Source organism: Ceratotherium simum, chromosome 23 (genome assembly GCF_057802395.1).
Source record: "Ceratotherium simum simum isolate JZ-2026a chromosome 23, ASM5780239v1, whole genome shotgun sequence".
Classification (NCBI taxonomy): Eukaryota; Metazoa; Chordata; class Mammalia; order Perissodactyla; family Rhinocerotidae; genus Ceratotherium; species Ceratotherium simum.
Window position 1 is genome coordinate 36997815 of NC_141922.1, and position 24514 is coordinate 37022328.

The 24514-nt window shown below is 44.9% G+C and overlaps 1 protein-coding gene across 1 annotated transcript in view; it reads left to right on the forward strand.

Annotated features, from left to right (window-relative positions):
* The first annotated feature begins 741 nt into the window (after window positions 1-741).
* The window catches only part of NCALD (neurocalcin delta), a 391067-nt gene continuing 367294 nt past the window's right edge, over window positions 742-24514 (forward strand). Inside the window, exon 1 of the mRNA XM_087447567.1 lies at window positions 742-780. The gene's annotated coding sequence lies outside the window, so the exon portion shown is untranslated. The remainder of the gene's footprint in view (window positions 781-24514) is intronic.

A 24514-nucleotide genomic window follows, 5' to 3' on the forward strand; every position in this document is an offset into this window, starting at 1 on the left:
GCTTTTTGAAAGGTCTTGAGTGGCCAACACAGCAAGACAGGAACACGTGCTGGCAGCCACTCGATAAATATTGGTTGAATGAATTGACAAGACATTTGCTTCTCATCATCTCCAGCTGAGATGGAGAATTTGGTGACATTCTGTAGTGGAGGCAGAGGGTGTGTGTGTGTCCCCTCCTCAGATGTCCTCCTACAGAGTTTTTTGTTAAGCCATCCCTAGACGATTCACAGAAGGCTCTAGGTAGAGAAAACGCTGGGTTAGGCAAGAGCAGCCCCCTCCCACCTCGTGGGTATGTCTTTCCAAGGCTCTCTGGAACTTCACTTCGGCATGGTAGGGACCCCAGGCTCCCCCTAATCGAAGCCTCAAAGAAGGTGCTGTAGGCTGAATCTGACCTCCCCACGACCGGAGAGGAAAACAGCACCCCTTGGAAAGTACCAGTGCAGACTGGCTAGAAGTCTGGGCGGTGGGCTAGGATTAGGGGGCCCAATAGGGATAAGCCTGGGGGCTGCACCCAAAGCATCCACTGCACCTGCAACCCCCCCCACCTCAGCTTGCCCCCCTGCACCCCGGCCGTCCAGCCCACCGGGGAGAGGCTGCCTGCGGGGCCGCAGTGGGGAGGAGGGTCGGCGGCCGGAGGGGAGAGGCGGCGAGCGAGGCTGGGGAGGGGGGCGCGGCAGGCGGCGGTGCTGTCCAGGGGGAGGCGGGCGGAGGGAAGGCGCTGCTGCCGCCGCTGCCGCCGCCTCACCCGCGGCGACACAGACGCCGGGAGCGGCCGAGGCGGTGAGTCGCAGCGCCTTCCCTCCGTTTCTCCGGAGCCAGAGCGGAGTCGGAGTTGCAGCCGGGCGGGCGTGCTGGGGGCGGTGGTGCCGGGGGCGGCTGCTGGGGGGACCGGCGCGCCCCGGGGCGGCGGGCGCAGTGGTGGGCGCGAGGAGCGCGCGGTTCTGGGGACCTGGTCCTTGCAGCCGCTCCCGGGTGCAGCTCACCCTGTCAATTCCCCTGTCCTTCCCTCAATGCCTCTGAGGGAAAAGAAAACAAAACCAAAGACCCTGAGAGTGGGCGGCAGAAAAAGAGAGAGCAACTTTGTAGAGGGACGCGCAGAGGCGCGCGGGGCAGACAGGATGGGGGCGCGCTGGGTCGGAAGGGGGCGTTCGTGTGCCTGGTGGCCCGGGACCTCTGTAGCATCCCTCCCAGGGGTGAGGGGTGAGGTGGGGGATTGGGGTCGAGGGCACTCGCTGGTTCCCGGGCCTGCCAAGTCTGCCCTGAGGGGCTGCAGGAGGAGTGTGCGAGGGGTGGGCGCCTGGGCAGGGGGCTTTGGGAGCGACTGGAAGGCGCTAGTTGAACGCAGAGGAGGAAGTGGGCTGCATTCTGGACTCAGGACCTGAAAGATTTGTGTCTCTTGCCCTGGGGGACTCGGGAAGGGGTGTGCTGGGGAGATGTGTCTGAGTGTTTTTCAGTGCATACCGATTTATTTTTAGCTCCCAGAGAAGCAGGATGTGCAAAGTGGGTTGTATCAACCCGGGAGGGGCAGGAGGTCTCCCTGTCTGCAGGAAATACACAAGTTTCTTGCTGCAGATGCTTGCTTTAACTTTCATGCCCGAAGAAAGAAAGCCATTTGGCTCTCTGAAGGTCTCCTGGCCAGGGCCATTTTCTTCCCGCGGGTCTGTCTGAGGCTGCAGGCCAAGCGGAGTGCGCTTCTGTTGTTCAACGCTGGCCCCAAATGATGGGACACGTTCTGTTCCGTAGGGCGACAAGGGTGAGAACACAGAAGGAGGGTTGCCAAGGTCTCATTTGCTGAGGAGGAAACCACCCAAGCTTGCTCAAAGTTTTCCCAGTTCTGACTGATTTGAAAATAACAGATCTAAGCAGCTGTGTTACCAACAGCAGCCTTAGCGGTCGGTGTTTCTCAGACCTAATTGGCAATGCTTGTGAGGTTTTTCACTCCAATGGGGAGATGCCTGTGTTTTAGGGTCAAATGCAGGATGCAAGGACTGCAAAGGAGAAAGGGGTAGGGGTGTGATGGTGAGAGTGTGGGTTTATGGGGGGGCTGGTTGGGGGCTAAGTATAGACTTGGGGATGGTGCTTCCTTCAGAGGAGGAGGCTCAAGAAGCTGAAACCCAAATGTTCCCGTACCCAAGCCAAGACCCCTGGACGTTGCCCTGGTGTCTCCCCCATTTCAACCACTCGGCCCAGTCCTGAATACCCACCCTCTATAAGCGTGCCAGGAGAGTGGGCTGTGAGAGCAGGGCTCTGCCGCCAGACTGCTGGATTTGAGTTCTGGCCGGGACACGAATAGCTCCCAGACCCTGGGCTCCTTACTTAACCTCTCTGTGTTTCCTGATCTGTGGCACGAGGTTGATAATAGGTACCAAACCTATCTCAGGCTTGTTGTGAAGGTTAAGTGAATTAATACACAGAAAGCGCTTCCCACAGTGCTTTGTCGTTGGTAAGTGCTGCAGACGTGTGAGCTCTTGTTATTCTGCTGTTGCTGTTGTGTGCTTCCTTCTCTCAGCCCCTGCTGTCTGTCGCTGATTTGGTTCACAACCTCATCACTTCTTGCCTGAATTGCTCCAATTGCCTCACACTGGGCTCTTTGGTCCCCATTAGGACACTCTTGCTCCAGTCTGTTCTCCAAGCTGCAACTAGAACGCTCATTTTGCAACCAAAAATCTAAGCCAGCCTTTCTGCCTAATTTCCCTCAGAGGTTTCCTGTGGCTTTCAGGATAGAGTTTGGACCCTTGTCTCCTCGCCAGCCTCATCTCCCAAGCGTCCGCCTGTGTAGCCTCCGCTCAAGCCACCGAATCTCAGCACCTGTCATCTTCCCACCCTTCCTTGTCTGGTCAGCTCCTATGCCTTCTTCCCCGCTCAGCTGCAGCAGCACTGCCTGCCGGCAGACCTCGTGGCACCCCCTCCAGCCGAGCTGACTGAGCTGCCCTTGCTTCATGCTGGTACATCACCCTGCACACTCTGTCATCACTCCGCATCATCATCTCCATATCAGTCTTCCCTGCTGCACGTGCCTTGAGGGATGAATTGTGATTACCAGTAATTGTTTGTTGAATGAATTAATGAACATCAGTCAAGCAAAGTTTAGTCCTTTTCACTAAAGTCAGAAACCAACATGGAGAATAATAGAGAGGAGGACCAAACCAATCTTTATATAGACTATTCTACAATAACAAACTTGGGGAAATGTAAGAAACCAAAGGTTGCTCAAAAGAAATGTGGCATACTATCTTGGAACCATTTCAGAGATTTTTTTTTAATTGTAGGGGGTTAGACTAACAGTGGAGAAAGGCAGTGGTCTGACCTCTTTCCTCACTTCCCTCATAAAAAGGTTGGACATCTCAGATTTGACTGTGGGGCATGAAGGTCCAAATCTATAAGGGGTCGTGCAGTGAATTTGGTTCTGGAGGCAGAGGTGAAGGTCGCCACATGCCTGGGCTCTGTAGCTCTTCCTTGGACTGGAGTGTGGATTTCAGCTTGCCCTGGGATTGGTACGATGAGATAGGAACTCTCCCGTCATCAAAGCTCCTCTGTTACTTTTCACACAGCTCAGTGTATTCTGTGGGTGTACTTCTGACTGAGGCTCCCAGGAGCCCTGCAGAGGTAGATAAAATGGTGCCAGCTTCTCCAGGACAGCCTCAGAGTCTGATTTCAAGGCTCCAGGGCAGGGGGTTTGTACAGCTGAGAGATCAAAAATGCTTTTTACATTTTTGAAGGGTTATAAGTAAAACAAATCAAAACACAAAGAAGAATATGTGATAGAGACCATGTCTAAAATACTTACCACCTAGCTCTTTATAGAAAAACCTTGCCAACTGCCACTCTGGAGCTGAGACAATTGGTTTCATTTTGCATGTCATCTTTGATTGATTGGTAGTGGCTGCCCGGAGAGCTGGGTTGAATAGGAATCCAAGGCTGGGTCCAGGCTCAATAGGGAAGAGTGCTGTGGTCAATTAGTGATGTCTGTCAGTTTGTGAGATTAGGAAGTGGTGGCAGGCAGGCCTTGTCCCTACCATCCCTCTATCTCTATCACCATGATAGAATATCATTGAAGGACGATGATGGCAGAAATTAAGGACAGAGCACATGAGTTAAAAGTGACACGTAGAAGAAGCCAGAAACTTTCCAGTACGACAATAAACTATCACCACAGTTAACATGAATAGCTTCCACTTTGAGTGTGTACTATATATGTACATAAGGATCTCATTTAATCTTTGTAATAATTTTTTCAGGAGATACTTATTTTAATTAGGACTGAATTCTGTTGCAAGTATCAGAAACCCCAAAGCTCAAACTACTTTAAGTAAGAAAAGGAACATTATTTTGACTCTGATAACTCCTCAGTCCAGAGGAAGATACTTCAGGTGTGGCTTGATCCAGGGCTCCAGCATCATTACCAGGACCTGATTTCTCTCTCCGCATTTCTTGGTTTGCTTTCTTGGAGTTGGCACCATTTTTAGCTCTCATTTCATTGTAAGATAGGTGTAAGAGCTCTGGAAATCATAGTCTAGGCTTTAAATCCAGCCAGAAAGTGGGAGCCTTTATTCCAGCATTGCTTGCAATGACTGCCTATGGCTCATTGGCTTTGATTGCATCTCTTGCCTGTTCCTGTGGTTGGGGTTCCACAGGTTACTAGGGCTTGAGCGTGGTCGCAGTTTCCATCCCTGAGCCATAGGCTAAGGAGTAGGAGCAGGGACATTTCTCCAGCCGAACTTTGCTATCCTGTCACCAGGAGATGAGCCAATGGATTCTGGATTGCAAAACAACAGATGTCCACTGAGTACTGCTAGCCTTCCTACTTCGTGGATGAGGGAAACAGGCTCGGGACGCTCAATAACTTGCCCAAGGACACATGGCTGGCAAACAGTGGCGTTTTGATCTGAAACCCACAATTTACGCCCTTATTTAGAATTATTTGTGAACAGAACAATTTAATGTGCGTTTAGCGTGAAGCTCTATTCTTTCTATTTCTGAAAATATAGCTAACTAACTAAGTGCAATAAATGTTAAGTACTGACTGGCTGGAGGCTATGAGAAAAAAGAGGACACAGACTCTTTTGGCTGGATTTTTACTCACTTGTGCAACCAATATTTTTGAGCAGTTTCTATGTGCTCAACACTGTGTTAAGTTCTAGGGATACAGGGTGAATAAGATCTAGTTCCCTACCTTTAAGGAATTTATAATCTAACTTGAAAGTGCAAGATATAATTAGGGGACAGATTGGCTGGAATGAGGGGTATGTGGGGGGATGTGCAGGAGCTGCATCCCTTAATGGGGACAGTGACCTTCCAGCTTGTTTACGGATGTATCCCCAATACAGTGCTTTGTGTGATAGGCAAGCAATAAATATTTCTTGAATACATTATTTTTTATTATATTTAAATATACATAACATAAAATTTACCATTTTAACCATTTTTAAGTCTACATTTCTGTGGCATTAAGTACACTCACATTGTTGTGCAACTCTCACCACCATCCATCTCCAGAAATTTTTCATCTTTCCAAACTGAAACTCCACATCTGTTATACAAAAACTCTCCATCCTCCCTACCCCCCAGCCCCTGGCAACCACCATTCATTCTACTTTCTCTCTCTGTGAATTTGACTACTCTAGGTACCTTACTTAAGTGGAATCATATAGTATTTTTCCTTTTGTGACTGGCTTATTTCACTTAGCATAGTGTCTTCAAGTTTCATTCATATTGCGGCATGTGGCAGATTTTCCTTCCTTTGTCAAGCTGAATAATATTCCATTGTGTGGACGCACCGCATTTTGTTTACCCATTCCTCTGTCGAGGGGCACTTGGATTGCTTCCACCTTTGGCTACTGTGAATAATGCTACTATGAACATGGGTATACAAATATCTGTTCAAGTCCCTGCTTTCAGTTCTTTTGGGTGTACATCCAGAAGTGAAACTGCTGTATCATATGGTAGTTTTATGTTTAATTTTTCAAGGAACTACCATACTGTTTTCCACGGCAGTACCATTTTACATGCCTGCCAGCAATGTACAAGGGTTCCGATTTCTCCCCATCCTCACCAACACTTGTTATTTTCAGTTTTTTGTTTTCTGTTTTTTGTGAGGAAGATTAGCCCTGAGCTAACACATTGCCAACCATCCTCTTTTTGCTGAGGAAAATTGGCCCTGGGCTAACATCCGTGGCCATCTTCCTCCACTTTATATGTGGGACGCTGCTACAGCGTGGCGTAGTAAGTGGTGCGTTGGTCTGCGCCCAGAATCTGAACCCGTGAACCCTGGGCCACTGAAGTGGAGCTTGAGAACCCAACCACTACGCCACTGGGCTGGTCCCCAGGTTTTTTTTTTAAATAATAACCATCCTAGTGGGTGTGAAATGTTTAATACATTCTTAAAAGCAGATTGGGATCAAGTGGTGAGGGGTAGTGGTAGAGTCTGAATTGCATTCAGAGAGGTGTGAGGAGCTATTGAATGTTGGTTGCACTTGGCAATGGCGTGATCAGCAGCATCCTGACATTAGAGAGAGTGGAGAGGAGAAAGGCAGCAGAGGAATTAGGAGGTTATTTTAATTATCCAGATGAAAGAGAACCTAATAGTTTTCTCCACATCTATACAATGGCGGATATTATATTTATCACCACACTAAATGGTATTGGACTTGGGAAGGAAAGGTCAACATGGCACTGAGCTATCTCATGGCTGAGGATGACTCAGACAAGTTGACTGCTGTGGCTAATAATAATAATGATTGCAAATGCCTGTATGCACTTTCTGTGAACACAGCAGTGTTCTAAATACTAAGTATTAATGAACCTTTGAAGGATTTATCAGCAAGGGCCGCATAAGGAGGCAGATGACACACTCAAAAGGGTGTAACTGAAGCAAGTTAAAGAAGGGACTATTTACAAAGATGTGGGCAAGGTTAAGGGAAATCACCAAGAGTGGCTAGCAAGGCACACAAGCCTTTACTACCCAGCCCTGAAAGGGTGATGTGAGAGACCAGTTTCTGGAATTGCTCTTCAGTGGAGGAACACAGCTACGGCCAAATCGTGGCCTGACAGGGAAACACCAGGTGAATAAGGCCCCAACCACTCTTCCCTCCCCCTGATCTTCTGATGGTGCCTCCCAATTGGCGAAACTAACCAGAAGCCAGAGGGCAAGAAAGCTTGTTGATGCAAGGACTACCTTGTCCATAGAAATCAGCCTCTCAGGGCCGAAAGTGAGTGGAGAAGGAAGCAGGGCAGATCTGGAGGGGCAAGCAGGGAGAATCTAGCACGAGGGAGTATTATGATCATCCTTACTTCAGATAAGGGAAATGAAGCATCAAGAGGTTGAGTGACCTATCCAGGGTCAGTAGCCAGTAAGTTGTGGAGCTGGGACTCGAACCCAGGCACACTGCTTCTGTACGTCCGTTTGTTTCTAGAATGTTAGGTTTTCCCCAAAGCTGTGTGTTTTAATTCTTTGGGAGTAATCTGATTTGTACAAACTTAGCTTGGCTGTAAGTGTAAAGTGACTGCTCAGAATTTCTGCCTCCCCCTCCTTTTATCTAAATAACAACATGTATTTCACAGCTGATTGATTATGTTTAGGTAAAAAATCTTTTCTATATAATGATGGGGGTGACAATATGTCTTTGAAACACATGTGGAAAAGACATAAGTTTGTTTCGTTTTGCTTTTAGTTGAAAGCTTCACAGGGGCTGACAGTGTAACTCAGCTGCTTCAATGTTAATGAGACGTTGGGCTGCGTTAGAAGAGTGTTCAGGACGAGACGGTGGTAGTTCCCTCTGTGCTGCCCTGGCTGGAGGGAATGCAGAGGCCAGCGTCCGGTGTGGTGGGGGATGGAGCCCACCTCCCCTGAGGCGTGACTAAGGGGCTCTCTAGCCAGAAAAAGCTCTGTGGGAGCCTAATCATTGTGGTCTCCACATACACGCAGCACTGCACTGGGGGAGAGACCTGTTCTGAGGCTAGAACTAGGCCCACTGTGAAAACAGAATGCTTTGAAAGGTCTCATATTTTCCATTCCCAGAGGTTGCGAAGCTGAGGCCCCGGGTAAGAGATGTGGCTGAGGGCTTGTATTCATTTCCTGTGGCCTCTGCAACAAATTACCGCAAACTGAGTGGCTTAAAACAACAGAAATTTATTTTCTCGTCATTCTGGAGGCCAGAAGTCCGAAGTCAAGGTATCAATAGGGCCAAGTTTCCTCCAGAGGCTAGGGGGCAGAATTCTTTGCTGGCCTCCTCTAGTTTCGCGTGGCTGTTGGCATTTCTGGCCTTGAGGCTGCATCACTCCCATCTCTGCCTCCGAGGTCTCGTGGCCTCCTCTTCTCCTCTGTATGTCTCTTATAAGGACACTTGTCAATGGATTTAGGGCCCACCGGGATAATCCGGGATGATCTTATTTCAAGATCTTTAACTTAATTACATCTGCAAAGACACTTTTCCCAAATAAGGTCACATTCACTGGTTCCAGGGGTTTTAGGACGTGGACATATCTTTTTGGGGCCACTATTCACTATACCACAGGGCTCATGAGTGTACACTGCAACCCTTGATCCTCTGATTCTGTCACGATGCCCCTAGATTGGATTTACCACCAGGATTCTAGGTTCCTTGACAAGGTAGAGATTTTGAAATGCTTTTGATTTGATCTATTGAAATCTTACTCTAAACAACAAAACAAACCACTTAAATGTGTGTGGTGATGGGTTGTAATTAGTATTCTGTGGTGAACATGATGTAATCTATGCAGAAATAGAAGTATAATGATGTACACCTGAAATTTTTACAATGTTATAGACCAATGTTACTGCAATAAACAAAAAATTAAAAAAAAAAAAACAAAAAACTACCATCCCTTATTTCTGAAAAGAAGGGGTGAGTGAAAGAGGCTGTCAGAACCACTTTGACCCTTGCCTCGGCTGGAAGTTTTCTGTGCTGTGCTTTGCCCAATGGCCCGGGAGGAAATGAATGGGAGAAAGAGCCGCCGCCACTGGCCCTGTTCTGGCTTCTCACCTAGGGCTTTCCCAGATGCTTTTAAAACTATAATTACTCAGAGGAAGGCTAAGGATGTTGGAGTCTTTCAGGAAAGGGAAGCAGAAGCAGTATTGGCTCAATTTTCTAGGTTTTCAGAAAGCATTGGCTTAGAAATATAGTTTGTAAATGACGCTGGTCCATCAGTGAGAATTTTATGCTCGTGTTTTCAGTACTGAGTCCCAAACTGGGACCTAGGTACACTGGGCACACAAGGCAAGGGCAAGGGTAGCTTTGGCAATTACCTGGCTAATTTAATGACTATAGTTTATCAAATGCAGTACACCAAGAGAGTCCACCCCAGGGCATAAATTATTCTGTTTGGTTGTCTGTATTGATCCCATTTACTGGGTAAGAGCCAAAATCCATCCCCTCTTCGCTATGGAGAGGTAGTTGTAATTAAGATCCGTTTCTCTCCAGGGGGCAGCTAATTTTGGTTTCTCAGCCACTTTGCAGTCGGACTTCAAAAGAGAAAGAAGAAAGAAAAAAAGGTGAAATGTCCCTCTACTTTATTATGTTATATATTCTGCTGTATCATTGTTACTCTGGTTAATATTAACTTTGGATCTGTTTGCTTTGAATAATATACCTGGAATATTGTGATACTTACAGAATTTAGTCTCTCCAGCTGAGGAAAAATGGTTTGCCTTGTACAAGACTGGCTGCATAATTTGCGAGGCCCAGTGAAAAATGAAAATATGAGACCCTTGTGAAAAATTAAGAATTTCAAGATGGTGTCAGCAGAGCATTAGACCAAGCATGCACGGGGCCTTGTATAACTGCATGGCACTTGCCCATGAACTGGCCCGGGCCTCACATATATGCTGAGGATGGCGTCTTCTTGCTTACACGGCCCCTTCTTGACCCCCAAAGAGTGACCAGGACAGTTTACTCTGCCTCAGGTGGAGCATACTCTTCTGTAGGGGCAAGGGCACCGCAAGCAGGGTGGACATCTCTTGTTGGCTCCTCCATGTTCTCTCTCTTCCCTTATCCACCTGGCTCTGTGCCCTGAGAGGTTGATCCCTACCATCGGCATCAATGGCCATCTTGGTCTTCTGATTTCTGGTGTAATTTGGCCACTGGTGGGTCCAGCCCGCCATTGGGAGTGTGGGAGAAGGGTGAGGTAGGGTGTTTATTTCCCCCGTTCCCTCCTGCTGGGTTGCATGCTGCAGGTTGGCTTGTGCTTGTGGCAAAGGCCACAGCTCCTACCAGGCGTCCTCTCCATACAGCCACCTCATTGACTCCCTTTAACCACGCCCTCCCCTGGCACACTCAGGCCTAGGGATGGTAATGGCTTCCCGCTGTTGCTAGCCTTCATTGCTTTCCTAAACCCTTTATTGCTCTCTTCTCTATAGCCTCTTCAACAGCACCCTTTAGTAGGATTAAAGAGCCCCCTCTGTTTTCCTGCCTGGGCCCTAACTGATTCAGCAATGCTTCTCCAGGGTTTCACCACACCTTGCACTGCTACAGAGCAGAAAGAGAAGCTGGTGGCTCTGATAATATGTGATTCTGTGCCAACTCCTGGTGAGGTTGGGCAATCAGGAAGCAGTATGTCCACATCACAGGGGTGGAGAGCATGTGCTTGGGAGTCAGGCATTCGCCTTCTCTGGTATGACTTTGGGCGAGTCATCTCATCTAAAATGAGCATAATGATGGTTCTTCGCTTCTAGGGTTGTCTTGAGCGTGAAGTGAGATCACGTGGGCATCATGCTTAGCCCAGCGCCTGGTATACAGTAGGTGCTCAAGAAGTGTAGTTGCTTTTACCATTAGTTCCATGGAGTGTCTCACTTGAGGGGGTACACTGTCTGCTTTGTCTCTGATGTGAACTAAGGCACTTACAACCTAGACTGTACCAATGATTATCAAGTTTCCACTGTTTCACTGTTGTTTTGGTGTTATTTCTATCTTCTCAACTAGATTGTAGTGTTCTGAAGGTTAGGGATTCTATCTTATCATTTTCTTTGTACTAATCTAAGCTCCCAACCTGGCAGCTAGCACATCGTTAAGTGGTCAAGAAATACGTCTTGGCTAAATATAAAGTGACCATATAATTTATTGTTCATGCCAGGACACTTTCGAGAGTGAAAGAGGAGAGCTTTTTACTACTTACACTAAACACAAGGCACAAACAAGGACTATCCTAGAAAATCTAGGCAAACAGGGACATATGGTGACCCTAGTGAAGTGGGACTTAAGATAGTTTTCCAAATATGTTTTAAAATTTGCCAACCTACCCTGTTTTGTAGTAGTCTGCCTTTGGTTTATGAGATAAAAACATGAGATTTAAACAACATAGAAAAAATATGATTAACACTAGTAACAGATTGTTGGCCCGGATTTGAGGCAATGGGTCAAGGCTTCTTGTACAGACAGAGACCTCCTTTCATACCTTATTACCCTAAGATACACTGGGTACCTGCTTACAAAACTTTCTTCTATACCTACTTTTTCTTTTTCCTATATTGTCTCCTAATTACAGTCCTTCTTGCAATAGTGCTCATTTATGTTCAAAGATGGCAAGAATAGATTTATATACATATATTTTCCCGAACATCTCTGTCTTTGTATTTCTGGTTGCCTTGGTGACATTCCCAAGAGAATGCATGCTCATCTGCTATTATTAAAGCAGAGATAAAATGGAAACTATTTTTAGGCCCTTGTATACCTTTCTTTTTCTCCACCAGACCATTTAATTGGTTTATTTTTTCCGTTTCCATTATTGGAAGGCCATGTATAGCTTCCTTCCTCTAGTTCTAATTTGGGGGCTGGTTAACTTTTTGAAAATTGACCAAGTAATTCAGTCCCTTCCTCGTTCAGAATTACTACATATGTATTGAGAGTCTATTTATTTAGTTAGTTGATAACAGTTGTTTTTCTTTCAGGTCATCTAAGCCAAGCTTAGGCAAGGGATATTTTTGGTATAAGAAAAAGAACGCAGAGGCACTCTGTAGTTCTGTAGCAGGCAGAGCACATCCACTCTGGAGCTGGATTAACCTGGTTTCGGTCTTAGTACTGCCGCTTATTAGCTGCCAACCTGCTGGAGCTTGTATCTTATACAGGGTAATAAATGGTACCTGCTTCATGGGTTGTTGTGAGGTTGAGAAGGTTAAGTGGGCTAATATATATATAAGCACGAGGTGCAAAGTCTCACTTGTAGAAGTCACGCTGTTGCCGTGGCTGTTCTTTAATATCAAAGGTACCAGTGCACCACCTTTCAGAAAATAATTTTGTACAAGATATTGCAAATACTTAAATTTACCAAAGAGATAAATTAAGGGGATCATTATTTTCTTTACTAAAATGTTTTTTGTTTTTATAAACATTTCAGAGAATTTTTTTCAATGATGAATACACCATTGGGTGTCTTTATAGTGGTATTGAAATGAAAAATCTCTAATTTACCCTCACACTTTTAGGAACATAACTGTAGTGCTATCACCTATAATTCTAAGGCAGTCAGTGTTAATATTTGGGATATTTTCTTTCATTATTTTTATGTGAAGATTTTTGTAAAGATTTATGTAAAGATTTATATGATACATATCTCTGTAGCTCTCTGTAGGGGATTTTGAGTGTTTGTCTGACCGTTGTATGCACTTGAAGGGGAAATATTTAGCCTAATTCAGTATTAGGGATAGGGCCTGAAATACTGCAGACGGGATCTGAGATTATTAATTTGGATCATATGGCAAGTTTGAGAGGAGAGATGGACTTTAATCTGTTGTTGCTGAAAAATTGTTTAATATTGGGCTGTTGTCCTGACTAGGGTTCCTTCAGTTCTCACTCTTTTGCTTTGTTATTCTATTTTGATAAATAGATTTATCATTTATCAACCAGGTTTCTCATTTGATAAATGAGGCGGATTGCTGCATCATTGCCCTGGAGTTTGTCTTGCTGCCCTTGAGGATAGAGGAAGAGGAGAGGAAGCAGACAGACAGACAGACACACACGCACATACACATATGTGCACGTCTCTTTAGACGTGTGGCCTAAAATTTCTAATAGGACGTTTCAAGTAAGAGCTCTTTGATAGGATTTTGCTCCGTGACTTGTTGGAAGGGGAGGATTGGGATGTGGGAAATCTGTGATATTGAGTTCCCACCACCTCACCCTTTGGAAAACATGACGGCCATTTCCACGTGGGGTCAGAGGACAAGCAGTGAGAATCAGAAGTCAGTCTGGCCTCTGAAGTTTCTTGAGCGAGCAACAGGAAGACTGTGCTTATGTTTTTCTAATCTAGACATTTAAAGAATATGTTCCCCATACTTTGGGTGCTGTTCTCTCCGTACCCTCACCCACACCATTATAAAAGTAAGGTATTAACATGAAATAAAATCTGCATAATATAGAAAATCAGAAAGAAGAAAAAATACCTGTAATCCAAATATTCAAAGGCAACCAGACTCCATATTTGGAACACTTCTTTTCATTATTATTCTAGAGAGATTTTTCCTTAGTTACATAGTCATATTTATATATAATTTTAAAATGATTTTTTCATTTAATCATATACCCCAAGCTGTGATACTGTGATATGATAAGAAATATTTACTTGGTCTTTGTCCCCAGTTGCTGGCACAGAGCTCCTAAAACCCTCAGAATTTCTGATTGATAGGGGTAAGAGGAATGTCTTTTGTTATTCCTAATAAGCCCCTTTCACCTGTATCTGAATTTTTGCTAATGAGGTGATTCTTGGAAGATGGGAGTTGGTTGCCAGAGGAACCAACCATGTTATTAGAGGGTTGGAACTTTTAGGTCCCCCCACCATCACCCCCAACCTCCAGGGAGGGAAAAGGAGCTGGAGATTGAATTCAATCTTCAATGGCCAATGATCTGATCAATCATGCCTACATCATGGAACCCCATAAAAATCCTAAACAGTGGAGTTTGGAGAGCTTCCAGGTTGCTGAGCACATCAAGGAACTGAGAGGTTGCCATGCCCAGAGAGGGCACGGAAGCTCCACACCCTGCCCCCATACCTTGCCCTGTGAGTCTCTTCCATCTGGCTGTTCCTGAGTTGTATCCTTTATTATACCCTGGTAATCTAGTAAGCAAACTGTTTTCCTGAGTTCTGTGAACTGCTCTAGCAAATTATTGAACCCGAGGAGGGGATCGTGGGAACCCCTGATTTATGGCCGAATGGGCTGATTAGTAAGAAATACAAGTGACAATCTGGGACTTGCAACTGGTGTCTTGTGGGACTGAGCCCTCGACTTGTGGGGTCTGCACTAACACTGGGTAGTTAGTGTCAGAATTAAATTATAGGATACTTAATTGGTGTCCAGAATGTTGGAGAATTGGTTGGTGTGGAAAACACTCTCACACGTTGGTGTCAGATGTGAAGTACTGAGAGTAAAATAAATGGAAGTTTTTACTTTTATAAGAATTTTGCATTTTCTTATATATTCTTTGTAGACAATGCTTAATTGGGCATATAATATTTCATTGAATGGATATACCTCAGTTTACTTAGCCATTCCATTATTGGTCGTTTGGTCAAAATTTTAAATAATTTTTTTGCTATTATCACTTTTGTACAATAACTTTTTCTATATGTAAGATTATATTCTCAGATATATTTCCAGTGGATTTAATAGGTTGGATGTTTGAACTTTCAAAAAGTCTTGACTCATTTTGCCATTTGCTTTCCAAGTGGGTTAGTTCATGTCTTGTGATTGTGTTGGTTTTGTCTTCTTTTCTCTTACCTTGGATATCATCACTTTGAAATTCTTTTTCTAATTTGGCAACGGAAATAATTTATTTTTATTTTATTTCTTTGATTACTGGTGAGGCTGAACATTTCTTTTTCTTATTATACATTAGTTGCATTTCTTCCTTTCCTAATTTTCTGTTACATGTTCTTTGCCCTTAGATGTGTTTCTCATCAGTTAAAATGAAAATTTTTATTTTATTTTTTCAAATTACAATTCAGGACAAAGATACACAAAGGAAAAGTTTTCGTGGCCTGTCTCTGCTCCCCAGTAGCCAGTGTTAAAGGCCTGGGATGTGTCACCCCACATTTCTCCTTGTTTGTGCATATAAACACACATCTTCTTAAAGAAACAAAGGGGGCTCACTTTTTATAACCAAAACAGTCACAGTATACACATTATTCTGTAACTGGCTTTGTTTTCCATTGAAAAATTATCATGGGCATAAGGTCTTTGGTAACATATAATAAAATATCTTTGGTCACATTTGCTGCAGTTACTTCCCCAGTGTATGACTTGTGCATTGACATAGTTTTACATTGTTAAGTGGGCAAATGTTCCACTATAATTTTGTCCACTGATAGGACAGCCTGTTTCGTTTTCTTATAGGGTTTGGTAAATACTCAGCTCTTCTTTCTACTGATTATAAAAAATTCCTAACTTAAAAACACCATATTATTATTTAATGCGACTATTTTGGTGTAGAGTGAGGAGGAAATGAGGAGCTAAACTGATTATTTTTCTCCTTTATCTTACTAACCAATTGTCCCAGTGTCTTTGGTGAATGGCACCTTTTATTCTTTAACTTTCCATAAAGCAAGTGACTTCTCTTATTTGTGCATTTTTTTTTTCAACTATAAACTAGAGGTGTTATAATCCGAAGGGTCTTTTCTAAGGAAAGGAATATTTTGCATTTGCCTGGAATTAGGTGGTTACACTGAGAATAACTTGGGCGCCCTGGGATCCCAGACCTTTGCCTTGTAACTTGAACATCACCATGCTACTCATGGGTGTAGTCTGAGAAGCACAGAATTTGAGAAACACGAGTGCTTCCACCAACGATTTCTCATCCATGTCAACTGCATTGCCATGAGCTCGTAGGGCCACAGATATAATCTCATCCTACAGGTGAAGAAGCCAAGCAAATCTCAATGACTTATTCAGGGTTATTCCTGCTTTCCAGTCTGAGAGTTCATTATTTTATATTATTCTCTCTGTTGTTCTTGTCTTCCTTCTGCTTCCCTTTTATAGTGATAAATTTATCTTTGAAACTTCAAGTCTGGTTGGCTAGTTTGATCACCATGTGGGGAATATCAGGAAGGTCATAAGGTTAGTTTTGCCTAGAATTGAGGGCTCTTCTGGGACCATTATTATTATTTATTCAACAAACATTTATTGCATGTCTGCTCTGTCCAAGGCACTATGCCAGATGTCGTGGGAAATACAAGATGAATAAGACACTTTTCCTCTCCTCAATGGATTTACACTCATTTCTTCAGCATTGTTTTAGTTACTTTCATTGAATTGAGTCCTCTACTAAACGACATCAATATTTCGTGCTGTACTCACTCCACTGTCTTGAGACCGCAGTGACAGGGGATGGTGTTTTCTATTGAGCAAGTCTTGCGAGTAGAGCGCATTGATGCTGTATGCCATTCAAAGCACTACTATGAGGGACTTAAAACATGTGGGGACTTGACTGATGCATGTTTTAGAAGCTAAGATGGGCCTGGAGATCTGCAGTGTCAGTGTCTCCTATTTCTACATACACTCTCAGCCCCAGCTTCTCTCCTTTTGGACGTTTAGGTTACTCATTTGGTCAACCAGGTTCTAAAAATAAACCTAGAAACCCAGAGAGTTTCTTTTCTCGGCTGATTGATGTGTGTTTTGTGTATCCCAAACTGCGCTGTGTAACTATGTACTTTTGCATTATGTATAGCACTTAGCAACTAGCAGTGGAAACGAAAGCTAAGAGCACAGGCCGTCCTGGCTGAGCTGGAGGAACTGGCCAGCCGAGGCCTCCGGGAATCCTCCTTCCCCCCCAGTTCTGTGCTCTGTGGCCCTGCGGGCTGCCCTGCTGGCCTTGAGGTCCTGCTTTTTGCCTCCCTTGCTGGCGGCCATGCAGGGACCAGAGGAGGGACAGGAAGGACTCCTCCCGCCCCTACCCCTACCCCTCCTGGTTCCCTTGGCCGGTCAGTACGGGTGGGATGAGGGGAAGAGAGCAGGCCTTGGCCACCACTGATGTCTTGGCACCCATGACAGTCCTGTAGGGTCGGAAGCACTGAGACACTACGTCTTATTTGGACCTCTGAATGCGTTTCCATAAAGGAAGGTCACAAGTTGTGTCTGGACTATGCAGGACCCACAGGACAAGACTCTGTGATTCCTCAGGAACTCTGGGGTTAGGACAGCTCTCTGAGGGTGACATAAGTCGGTGCTTAGAACATTGTTGTTATGGGAGAATACATTCGAGATTCCAAACGTTCCAGGTTAGGAAGAAACTTAGAACATGATCAGCTTGTAAGTCAAGGGACTGACTGTAAAGTTGAAAAGCGGCTTATCCCCATGTGGCAATGTCCTCTTGCCCGAAACATTGGTGTGTGCCAAATGCGCTCAGCCCTTCTCCCCCAGCCCTCTTCTGGAGCTGTAAGAATACGTTAGTTCTCTGATTTTTAGAGGAGCAATCATAACAGAAAACTCGCATCCTGATTCTACCAAAAGAAGGGAGAGAGGAAGACCTTGGGTATATAGATTTAATTCCTTGATGATTGCCTTTTAGCAAAGAGTGGAAAACCAATCACACCAGGGCCTCTGTGAAAGGCCCTTATTTTTTTCCTTAAGAAATCAAACTTCTGTTCCTTTCTCAGCACTCCTGTATGCCTCTTCTTCTTCATGCATTTTGGGGAACAGATTCGAAGAATATTTCTGTGAATTTTTTTTTTTTTTTTTGCTGTGGAGATAGAGACTGTTTTCTAAATAAAAAGATTCTTTGAAAGGTGATTTATATCATCGTTCTTTAGCAAAATCAATTTTGTTTTTTAAAGGCTGGAAAGCATAGGTCAGCAGTTCAGAATGATTTAACAACACTCATTTGGAAAGGGACGAGGTCTGTACAGTTGCTTGTGCAGTTTTCACAGAAGGGGACAAAACATTAAAGAGTAAAACCCCGCAGCCTCTAGGTGAACTTTTTCCAACCTCAGAAGGGCTGGGCCGGCTGGGAACAGGAAGTAGTTGCAGGACAGCCATTTGAGTAATGAGAGAAGGCTTCTGGATTTGGCTCGGCTGTTTCCTTCATGCTGAAAGCCAGGGGGCTGGCTTCCACAGATGCTCTCCTCCTTCTACAGCATCTGCACCTTTGCAGGGCACACACACTGCACATGGACACCTCCTGTACAGCAGCAAGGAGCTGCAGAAAGAGCTGGAGCTGTAGAATGCAATCGAAGAGGCGGCTAAGCTCTGAGCAGTTGCAGACAGAGCGAGGAGAAGTCCGGAAGTGGGCCTATCAGCCCGCACATGGCATTAACTAGTCCTGAGGGTCAGTGCGGGACCCAAGAGAAACAGGCACCGTACAGAATGAAGATGAGAACAGTGTGTTCACTTTCATAGGCCACTGGATCAGCGCTTTCATGTGCCACCCATGGCTCAGGTTTTTCCCCGTTACAGAGGACTTTACACTGCAGTTACAACCATACACTGACAGTTTTATATGTATTGTGTAAAAATATATTTATATTTGTTAGTCATTTAATAAATTGTTGCTTTAGTTTGGGCCCTCTCAGTGGTCAAGGACTAGGACGTCACTCAAACTAATTGAAGTACAAGAGGCTCATTGTAACAGTGACTACACCTATGATTACATTGTTCTGAGTACAGTATCTCACAGACTCTTCTCCCCTACTGCGGGAGGTAGAGTGTTATTATCCCCATTCTACTGAGGAGGAGAAGGCTTAGAGAATGCACCCAAAGGCATATGGGTGGTAAGCAGGAGTCAGGACTCACACCCAGGTAGTCACTTGGGAGCCATAGTCCCTAACCACTGTACTGCTCTGCCCCTTGAAAGGATTCTGTGCCTGTGAAACAAAGTACAGCTGGGCATCATGGGGGCCAAAACAAAGGACTGGAAGATTGGGAATGGAGTCATTACCTTCCTCAGAGTTGTGTGGTCTCTGCTCAATTGGCTTCTCTTGTTTTCTTTCCTATCTTCTGTTGCTTCACTTTACATATGGCCCTTGAATGGCCAACCCCTAAGTCTGTAGCCTGAGACCTCCGTTTCTCTCAGTATCTCCTGGCTTAGATGCGTAAGTGAGAGTTTCCTGTTGGTCCAGCTCATTGAGCCAGGCCATACACCACTGGAGTCTGGCCAGCAAAATAATTAGCTGCCGTTGGGTTGACTTCACCCCAGGTCCCTTGGTGGCCACCAGCACCTCCAGCACTGACTCCCCTAGCAGGGGATTGTGGGAAGGCAGCACACACTGGAATGGGAAGTTGTTCATAGCAGGAAAATAACGTCTCTGGTACAAGCTCATTTTATACTTTAATATTTTTACAGTTAAATAATTTAACACTTTTGCTATTTTTATAAAGTCTCAACTTAAAAGAATCTACTTCTGTTAAGACTCTTCAAGTTGCAAATGATGGAAACCTAATTCAAAGGGGCTTCAAAAAAATCAAATTAATTGGTTCTTGTAACTGTGAAGGCAAAGGCTTGGCTGGATCCAGGTCTCAAACAATATCATCAGAAATCTATCTCTTGTCATCTCTTGGCTCTGCATTCTTCTGGGTTGGTTTCATCCCCAGGCAGGCCCTCCTTTCGTGATATCAAGACACCACTGGAAGCTCCAGGCTTATCTATTAGGTGAGCCAGTGGACAGCTTCTCTTCCCTTATAGTTCCAGCAAAATTCCCAGGTTTTGATTCTCGTTGCCCTGCATTGGTTATGTGACAATCTCTCAACCAAACATGGCAGCCAGGCTCATTGGTTAGGCCTGGGTCACTGTCCATCCCCAGAGAGGGGTTAAACCACCCCCTCATTAAAACACATGGACTGGTAATAGGGGAGTATGGTCTCTAGCGACAGTCCTGAAGAAATTACTATAAATAACTGGACATCTGGGCCGGCCCCGTGGCTTAGCAGTTAAGTGTGTGCCCTCCGCCACTGGCGGCCTGAGTTCGGTTCCCAGGTGCACACCGACGCATGGCTTCTCCGGCCATGCTGAGGCTGCGTCCCACATACAGCAACTAGAAGGATGTGCAACTATGACATACAACTATCTACTTGGGGCTTTAGGGAAGAAAAAAAAAAAGGAGGAGGATTGGCAATAGACGTTAGCTCAGAGCCGGTCTTCCTCAGCAAAAAAAGAGGAGGATTAGCACGGATGTTAGCTCAGGGCTGATCTTCCTCACACACACCCACACAAAAATAACTGGACATCCATAATGAAGGTTTTGCGGCTCAGGGTAAGCAGTCTGGGTCACTGACTTTATCTTATTTGTATGTGACAAATCCAAAGACCTGGAAAATCTAAAGTGTTTGGAAAGGCCTAGATCTCCTATGTGTTTCAGGTCATGAATCCCAAAAGATGATGCTATTAAATAAATGAAATTGTTATTAAGACTTGCATCTTTTTGAGAAAGCCAATTGAATGATGGTTGTGTCTTCAATTTTTGATGAAGTAGGAGGATAAAGCTCGAAGGGCTCTTGTTAGCTTTCCTCTATTTGAAGTCCAAGCTGTTGTGGCATTGAAATGACTTTGGTGAATTACATGAAGGCTTTGCATAAACCGTTAGCCATGTCTGGGACTTAAGACCCAGTTTATCTAGGTAATGATTAAATTGCCCTGTTTATATAGCAATGATCTTGATACTCAGTGGGAAATAATTGCTTGGTTTTTAACTATTTCATAAGTCAGGAACTTCAAGGCCAGGGAAGGTTAAGCGAGCAAGTCCTCATGCTCGAAGATATAGGTTGAATCTATACAACCTCAAGTCTTGAGTAGTAGGGTGTGTGTGTGTGTGTGTGTGTGCGCGTGCACGTGTAGAAGGAACTTTGTGCTGACAGGAATTGCCATATCTCTTTGCTTACTGTGCTTACTGCAATGGTCCCAGATATCCTTTGGAACAAACGATCAGCTTCTTTTGACTATCAAAGTTTTGCAGACAGTTGCCTTAATTTCTTTCCCTTATTTAAAATTTATATTTATGGGATTAAAAAAGTCCTCTCATATACCAAAATGTGTTTCTTCTCTCTTGACTTTCATTTCATGGTGCAACTATTCTTTGGTTTCATGCTGGTTTGAGTTTCTCAGTTGCAAACAACAGTTCTCACTCTGGCTAATTTACACAGAGAATTTTTGAAGGATATTAAGGAGCTCACAGAATTTCTAGGAGGACCAGAGTCAGACTTGGAGGCCATGCAGCTAGGAATGCTACACAAATTACACAACTGGTGGCTCCAGTGGAGACCCTGGTATGGCCACCACAGAGCACAGGTCCCTCTGCTCATATCACCAAGTGAGTCCTTCTGGTGGAACTCCATCACTGGCGCCTCTGCAAGCTGGGCGTCTCTCTGCCATGCTCAACCAATCCCCGCTACAGTGAATTCCACATGGCACCTCCTTCTTTACCCCCACGCTCTTCTGAAAAGAACTTTTGCATGGATGCTGCTGATTGGTGGAGCCCAGGTCACACGCCTGTACCTTAGATGCAAGGCAGGCTGAGGAGACCAATTCCTGACTTCCTTCTGAGTGAGGAAGTGTAGACCCATAGGGAGGAAGTTTCTCAACTGTGGGAGTAGTGTACAAAAAAATGCTGTTTGGCCACAAAATATGACAAATCATTACACTTACCTCTGGATACCTTGTTGTTCTAAGACAGTGACTACCATCTTAGCAGTAGGGCTGTTCCCTACTGAGCACAATTCAAACGACCCCATGAGGGACCGCCTGGCCTGATGCCTTATGGGACATTCATTACTTTTTATTGAGCGGATATCCAGTAACCTCCCACCACCTACCTCTTTACTGTCCTTGGTTGCCCCATCAGTATCAACTACATCAGTCTCTATCCCTTCCCTGCATGAAAGCAGGGGGCTGGTCTAAAAAGCAAAAGTGAGGCATCTGATGCTCAGAGAGGGCAACCCACCTGCCCAAAGCCACACAGCCTGTAAGTGATTAAAACCCAAGCCTGTCTCTAGAGCCCACTCCTCTAACAACTCTGTAGTACTGCCTTTGGAGCCAGGTGTGCACTCTGACTTGAGGATTCTCCTCATCAGTAGTGTGTGATAGGGAGCCAACTAGACCTCTGCTGAACCCCCAACACTGCCTCCTTCAGGGATGAATTGTGCAGCGTAAGTCGGGGAGGTGGGATTTACCTTGTGCCTCTGCCATGGCTAAGCCCCTGACATAACCAGGAAATGAATATTATTAGTTGCAAATGAAGCTTTAAAGATATATACTGGAACTTTCCAATAACATGGTTTGCTTTACAGTATAATTTATTATTAGATGGTGCCATGGACTGAATTGTGTCCCCTCAAAATTCATGTATTGAAGCCCTAACCCCCAAAGTGGCTGTATTTGTAGACAGGGCCTTTAGGGAGCTAATTAAGGTTAAGTGAGGTAATAAGTAAGAGTGGGGCCCTAATCTGATAGGACTGGTGTCCTTATAAAAAAAGGAAGAGACACCAGAGATCTCTCTCCTGTGTGTGCACAGAGAAAAGGCCATGTGAGGACACAGTGAGAAGGTGACCATCTGTAAGTTAGGAAGAGTGCCTCACCAGGTGCTCTGATGGCATCTTGGTCTTGGACTTCCAGCCTCCAGAACTGTGAGAAAATAAATACCTGTTGTTTAAGTCACCCAGCCTGTGGTATTCTGTTACGGCAGCCTGAGCAGACTGTTACAGGTAGATTTGCCTTAAATCTTGAATAGGGAGGTAGGGATGGTAGTTGCATATGCAGCAAAAGCTAGAGGGGCGATGGGGCCTGGAGGCAGTGAGACCACATCTGGTCCGGGGATCATTAACGGCTTCACCAGAGCCAGTGCCATGTAAGGTGGGCATGGAGCGAGTTGGAGTGCTTGCAAGCAGGGTTGCTTAATGGTCAGGAGCATGGGCCCTGGGGTCTGACTTTCTGATGGTGGCTTGCTAGCTGTGTGACTATGGGCAAGTTAACCCTTCTGAGCCTTCATTTTTTTAAAGGGAGAATAGTGACAGTACCTGTCTCACAACATTGGGGGGATTAAATGAAATAATGCATGTGAAACTACCAGAGCTGTGCTTAGCCTGTAGGAAGCATTCAGTAAGTTGCTAATATTAGTTAGTAATTAACATTATTTTAACTGGCAAAGAATGGAGTGAGGTGTGTTTGGGGAGAAGAGAGGTGCCAATCACAGGCTGAAGACGTGTGAACAATGGAGGGAAGACATGGCAGGCATTTGTGAACAGCTCTGTGCTTTGTCTGGAGCCCAGTTCACCAAGGCTCCCTTTCTCTGAGTCTATATTTTCCAAGAAGTGTCCTCTTGGAAGAAGTTTCCCAAAAAGGGCTGCAAAGCAGAATAGAAGCATATCCTGGCCTGCCTAACAATATGTTTCTCATTGTTCATGAGTAAATTGGCCTCCTGGTTTATCAATCAGTGTCTTGAGCATTTGGTTGGCGTAAGTCAGTCCCCAAGAGTCTCATCGCCCCTGAGAGAACTGATAAAATCAAATTCCTGAGTGTGCAGAGCTGAAGACCAGGCCTTGGACCGGTGGTGACCCCTCAGAGGCAAAGACGTTGTGAGGCCCAGCTGAGAACAGAGAACTTGCCCATCTCTTTCTCTCCTCCTCCTTGCTCTTGCCTTTAAACTTGCACGGTGTGACAAGTTGAACCCCGAACATCTGGTGGGATTGGGCAGAGCCTGGCACACTAAAGGAGGATGCTCATTCAATGCTTCTCAAATGAATAAAGAGTACTCACTGCTGTGAAACAACGGGCAGTGGACTGGGGCAGGAGGGGTCATGCCTGGAAGCAGGGGTCTGGGTTCTGGTCCTTTCTCTCTCTTACTATGTGCCTTTGGACAGTTCCCATAACTGAGCCTCAGATGCCTTATCTGTACAATGAAGATAAAATCTTTCCCCACTGAAGGCAGACGATGTCTAAATGTCCTCTTGGTGTCTCTTCTGGCTCTAACATTTGTGCACTAACAAGATGACTCCCAACAAGGGTTGAGGATATTATGGCACAAAATGTTTCCACCATGTGGAATCCAAGGGGAGCCACAGGGTAGATTCTGCCCTCTCCTGCCTTCTGTTTGCTTTCCTTGTTGGCCCTTTGGAATGAAGCTAGGTTGTGTGGGTGGAGTGTTAATGGTGGGGAAAGTGGATGAACACAATTTTGTGTATTATCCACTACACTCATCACAATATTGAGCATATAAAAGACACTCAATAAACACCTGTTAAATTGAATTGAGTGTCACTACCTAGCAAGCAATTAATTCAAATTACATTCTTACACTAAAGACATTATTTGCTTTATCTACAGAAAAGGAATAATAAGATAAACACAAACAAAAAATAAAAGTGGTTATTTTGAAGAACAGAGGATGCGTTTTAAGGGCTATTAGTTCAGTTCCAAAGTTGCATTCATTTAACGACTCATGTTAGTTTATCCTAAGACGTTTTATTATTTTGAAGTTATCACCCCCAGACCCCTAATTTCCTGAGATAGAAAGTTAAAACATTGATTTTATTTTAAAATTCAGGCTCCCACAGCCCCATTTGCAAGAGTTAGGGGTGTTAACCCTGCTA